This window comes from Crocodylus porosus, unplaced genomic scaffold (genome assembly GCF_001723895.1).
Source record: "Crocodylus porosus isolate Cpor-Errol unplaced genomic scaffold, CroPor_comp1, whole genome shotgun sequence".
Taxonomy (NCBI): Eukaryota; Metazoa; Chordata; order Crocodylia; family Crocodylidae; genus Crocodylus; species Crocodylus porosus.
Window position 1 is genome coordinate 81,935,331 of NW_017728943.1, and position 6,205 is coordinate 81,941,535.

Consider the following 6,205-nt stretch of genomic DNA (forward strand, 5'->3'; position numbering starts at 1 on the left):
TAAAAGTGTTTAGCATCTAATAGTTCAGGCTTTTTGCTAATCTATACCTTTAATATAGGGCTTGAGGACCTATATCACATCAGGGATGACCTGCATGTGTTCAGTTTCCTGACGAGTCCATTATCAGCAGTTATTATTACAGGATCCTCTGTTCCTACTATTTGTTCAGCCTCAGGTTCCATATTGTTCTTGAAAATGAAGATGACAAATTCTGAGACCTTTGTAATTTCATGCCCCTCCTCATCTATGGATGGTTTATCCTCCCAATATTACACATCTCTCCAAATGATTTGTGTAAAAAGCCTTCCATCTTCTCAACCCCTGTAGTAGCATCAATTCATTTTGAGTTCTTGCTGCCTGTATCTTTCCCCTGCAGAATTTAATGACTCAATTTCTTACTTGGTCTCCTCAGTTGCAGCTGAGATTAATACATCTCAATAAAGACATTGTTTTAGGAAGGAGGCATACAGGAGGCAGTAGATGGTGCCGACACTGCTTCCTCGACTCTTTTAATGCTTTCTCCTGCCAACAATCATTCCTTCCATCTTGCCTTAGCTATGTTGTAGTCAGTTTGCTGTCTACTGGTCCAGAAATCCATCATTTAGCTCTTCTCTTATCAGCAGCACATGTCAGTCCATGACTGGCTATACCCTCCTTTCCCTAATTTTGCTTCCCAGAAACAGTAGTGTAAGTCAATATTTTCTTGTGGCCTCTAGTGTAGTACTATTTATAGACATACGTAAACAGCATTCAGATTCAGAGCCTATGAACAGCAAAGCCTTCTCTTTCATATTTATCTGTTTCAGGAGTCAGGTGGTTTCTCATCATTTGTTAACATTGTCAGGTCTTATAAACAAGGACTGTCTTTTTAATAATATGTAATCATGTCTGTTGACCAGAACAACAGAGGTCCTACACTTAAGTGGGGTTTCCTTGCACCACTTCAGTACAATTTAACCGTCTTCTTCATCATCATCATCATCGTAATCTTTTTTACCACTGAAGTTGAATAGCTAATGACTACCTAAATTGTATGTTTGATATCATGGAAACTCAGTTTATTCAAATTAAACTCAGGGGGAAAATTGGAGCGGTCTGATCTAAGGTCAGGGTTCTGTGTTCAGAAGATGAGGTTATTCTTCAGAGGAGTCATGGCTATCAGTTCTTTTGATCCTGCTTCCCTTACCCCAAACAGAGATAATGAGAGTGAGATGATTAAAAGTGCTTTCCGGGTCTTTTAAAGTTAAAAAGAAAAACACAATGGGATGCTACAGAACATATCCAAGAAAGCATCCTGTTGGTCTGAAGAGTGTTTCCCACCATGGAACTGTCAAGCTTTGCACTGCCCTATGGCAAACCCTCACTGTGGATGTGTTTTTAATAAAACAGGGAAAAGAGCACTTTTTTAAAAAGTTAAATAAATGCTGTTTAAATCCTCTGTTTCCTTTTAATGAGTTTATTATGTACTGCGGTTCCTTCTCAAAGACAAAACATTCCTATTGACTGCCTGTGGGGCTACTTCTTCAAGAGACCTGACTGATGTGGGCTCATCCACAAATCCTTCAGAATTTCTGCATGCAAGGGGCGATGGAGATTTCAGTGCCTGGCTTACCAAGAAACAAAGTTGATTTTGCTGCAAGTATATCAACATTTCTTTTATTGGTTGAAAAAACAGAGAGCCAATTTTTGCTCAAAACAGACTTTCTGTTTTAGTTTTTACTCCAAGAGACAAAATGTCACCAATTTTCCCTTCATGATGTCATAGTTACCAGTCAAATTAGCAATATGGCACCTCAATTAACTTAAATGAGATTGCGCAAGTATAACTGAGAGAAATTCGTTGCTTGTCATGGGTGAATTTCACTTACTTCTACCAGTGCAATCTCACTCAGTCCATCAAGAATCAGCTGGCCTGTTTAATTATTATCATTAATGACTCATGTGGCAGCACATAAGGATACCAATCAGGGATTATGATATTTTGTTCTAGATGTGGCATACATATATGATCATAGTCCCTGACCCAGAGACATCCCAACCTAGGTTTTAGACAAGTGCTACAGACACATATACCACAAAGCAGGAGAGGGGACAAGCAAGCAGGACAGGACAGTTATGGACACTGCTCAGACACTTAGTTGCAGCAGTGGTCCTGTAGTCATAAGTGGGCATCAGCCTAAAGTGGTTCATAACTTCAGCCATCCATGTATTTTCAAAGAAAGTCTCACTGATAAAATTCAGGACGGTGAAAAGCACATATGAAGATCTGTGAGTGACAAGTATTGAGTTTGGTGGGTTAAGGGATGGGCTGGACATCAGGAATGTCCCAGTGCATAATGCCTCATAGAAAATAAGTGGGAACTTTCACTGTTAGTAAGTTCCTACCAGCAGTGAAGCCAAAGGGCCAAATTAATTCAGCATGACTCGTCTGCAGTCGGTGGAACTTCAGATCCTCAGCTAATGAAAATCTGTATAAGTCCAATAAAGTCAACAGACCGCATTCCTAGTGTAAATCAGCACAGGTCCATTGAAGCCCCACTAGGTCTTCAGCTGGCCTCAACCTGTGCAGCTAGATTAAAATACATGGAGCCACAATTTGTTTTATGCTCACATAGGATTTGACCCCAAAATACATATTTTCCTGGGTCAGGTTTCTGAAATTTAAACTTAAGCAAAAAAACTGGGTCTGATTTTGTTTTGATGAGTAATGCAGGATATTTTGCAAAACTTTGAAGCAAAAAATTGTGACACTGGCCAGAGAGATGTCAGATTTGCAAAACAGGGAGAAATGTTGAGGAGTAAAGACACACAGTTTTATCCCATTTGAGGACATAATGAAATACAAATTCTTGGGCACATTCCTGTCTCTTCCAGGGGCCCAATGTGAGAAGCTTTAAAGAAAACTCCCAAAAGCCCTTCCTGGCAGCCAAAGTGCTGTTTAGCCTTAGTTCCTCAACTCGTTCCCCAGGAATCTGCTATGGGGGTTATAAATAGTAAAAAAAAAAGAAAAGCCAGAGGTTTGCCTAGAAGTGTTTTAAAAAGCGAAGGCTTTGCAGTCAACAGGTCTGCAGGAAGCTTGCCACCCTGCGATGCCCATGACTGAAAATGTCACCAATTTGTCCATCTCAGGCCACCCAAAATGTCTTAATGTTCATGGCACCATGTGATTCCCTAAAATAAGAGGACTATAATCGTGGTTAGACTTTAGCAATCCAAGAACCACAACAAAGAAAATAAAAGCCACGGAATAACTTGGCTACATTGTCTACTGGTACTTTGCCAGAACTATTTCTGAGGCGATAAAATCTCTGTCTCCGGGGAGCTTGTCCTAAATTTCAGGTTCCCAGAATTCAGTGTACATCAGCTAATCAGTCCCATCACTCAAGTGGCCTTGAATTGATTTAGGTTTGTGCTTATGCATCTGAATTACATCATAGGTACATGTCTAATGGTATTCCAGTCTTCAGAACCAACCCTGTCATACCAAGCCCCATCTTGAATTCATTATACTAGGGAAATCCTCCACTCACTCCCACCACAAAGACCCCAGCAGATAGGGAAAAATCCTAAGAGAAGTCTTGTTTCACTTGCCAAGTATTCAAGCTAGGGGACTATATGTTCCAGAACACTGCGCAGGAATGCAGCGCTCTCCTGCTGAGTCATCCTGGTATCTGCCACTACTACCTTGCTCAGATACGCAGTTATTTTTGCTCACTCACCTTGTTGCCAGGTCACGTGCAGTCCATTAGCCAGCCATCCCACAGGTATAAAGGGGAGGCAAGACAAACTAAAGTTTATAGCTCCTTTGCTCTGCAGAAACAGCACGAGCAAAAGAGTTTGCTAGTAAACCTAGTCCAAAGTCTTCAATTATCTGGCACTGCAACTGGTGAGCTTGAATTTTCCTCAGATATATGAACAAAAGCAAAATAAGTAAGAGCCATTGCCTATGAACCAGGAACCTGCCACTGAGTGGTAGTGCCTGATGGCAAGCAAACCAGACCAGATGAAACAGCTACAGACTATTTCACAGAAGGCAAATACCTTCCCATCTGGCACTGGTTGAATTAGCACCAGCAGACCTCAGCATTTTGAAGGAATATCTGATAGAGCAGCAGCAACAAAAAAAACCATGTATCTGTTTGCATGTAATAGGAATGTTTTCTTTCTGTCCCTCATAGTGAGAATATTTGAACAGTGTTTAGAAATAAGCAAGATTTTCAAAAGTGGCTTGGTAACATATGACTACTCATGGGAGAGATGCCTGGGTACAAGTCACTTTGGAAAATGGCACCCTGGCTTTTAAATCACTTCCATACTTTTTTAAATGTTGCCCAAAATCTTTTAAAGGTGACACGAGCTTCCTCCATCCCTTTCCTAGCTCCTTGTGCCTGTTAATCAGTAACATTAAGCTGACAAAGTGGTCTTAGCTATAGCAGTTGAAATACTTCCCATGCCCTGCTTTGTGCATCATTCCTAAGTTATTAGAAATTCAGGAATGGTAAGTATAGCAGCAGCATAAACAACTGACATGCTTGGAAACTCCAGTGTCACCCCTCCATCTCCAAGACTTACTGGATCCTCTGGATAGTTTTAATTTTTGATGTGCAGGACACAGCCAGCACCTTTCCTGGAAGAGTCTAGGAAGCACACTGACCAAATCCACCCCAAGTACCATAGGCATTTAATGGGGGATCAGGGAAGGGAGCTGTTAAATAACTGTGAGCAAAACCCTCCCAGGCTGTACTGCTGCTACACAACCTGCTATTAGAAAGCACAGGAGAGAAGAGCTGCGGCATGCACTTGCTCCTCCCTCACATACGTCAAGCTGCCTCCAACTCAACAAACCCAGCCCCTGGGAGCCCAAGACCATTAATCTGATGCATGCTCCAAACTGAGCCAGTGAGAAACACTGGTCACGGTTTGGCCCTCTTCCCTACATCCTCTTTCCTGCCTGACTTGCATTCTTGCTCCATCCTCCTTGGGCCACATAGGACAATTCCATTTTTTCCTTAACCTTCTCTTTTGCACACAAGACCTCAGTCCCCATCAGAGTCACCTGGGTCAGCAAATAAATGTCTTTGGGAAAATGGAAAGGTAGCCTCAATAAAAGGCGACAGTGTTGCACTACAAAGCAAATGGCAGTGGGGCCTCTCATTTCTCCTGGTAAGATACTTTTCAGAGAGATGCCTTGTCTCGATGCAGATGCTCAGGGATAGGGGTCTTTAACACACATCAAAGATACCAGAACATAGAGTGAATTGGTGCTCTGAGCAGGGCTTTCGGAGATTTCAGCCTACGGGGAGATTTGTGCCCATGCCCGCTCAGAGACCATGCTTGTACCCTGCTGCACCACCAGGGACTGTCCGAATGATGTCTTCGTATTTAACATTTCCTTTTTGACACTCCAGTTTCTGGTCTAATGCTGTTATATGAAAATGTTAGTTTTCAATTTTTTCAATTTTTTTTTAAAGGACATCCATAGATGTTGTAGTTGTTGAGAAACACTTGACAACACAAAAACTAAGAGCTTAGAACTTAGAAGATGCACAGAACTACAAAACAATAATTATTTTTTAAATTCTCTAAAAATTCTCAGGATTCTTTAAGCCAAATCTATGATTTTTAGAGATCTGACTCAAGTTTTGAATAGTCGTGGTTGGCAGTAGTATCTAAGTTGCTTACTGACACTGCATGATCCTACTGGACAGTAGGCCTGTGCGAAGTGGCAAGTATTCACTTCAGAGTCAGATTCGGCTTTGGCCAAATCTCCGAATCACCCAGGCCCATCCCCCGCCCACTGTCCGAACCCGGCAATGGCTGCCCTGCCTGCCCCAGCTCCCGGTACTTTTTTAAAAAAAGCCCTGACTCACCAGGTCCTGCCAGGCGAATGTCGATGCCCGCTGTCCCCCACTGCCCTGTGCCATATAGGGGGCTCTGCACGAGCCCCCCGAAGCCCCAAGGAGCTGCTGCAGGAGAGGTGAGTCCCAGGGCTTTTCTCAGTTTTATTTTTCTTAAAGGGCCGGAGCCGGCCTGGGCGGGGCACCTGTGGAGGGGCTGGGGTGACAAAGGGGGGGTGGGGTCTGGGGGCTAGGCAGAGGCCCCCATGCAGCATGGGGCAGTGGTGGGAAGCGGGGATTGCTGCTTCTGCCTGGCAGCACCTGGTGTGTGGGGCTTTTTTTAAAGCACTGGGAGCTGGGGCGGGTAG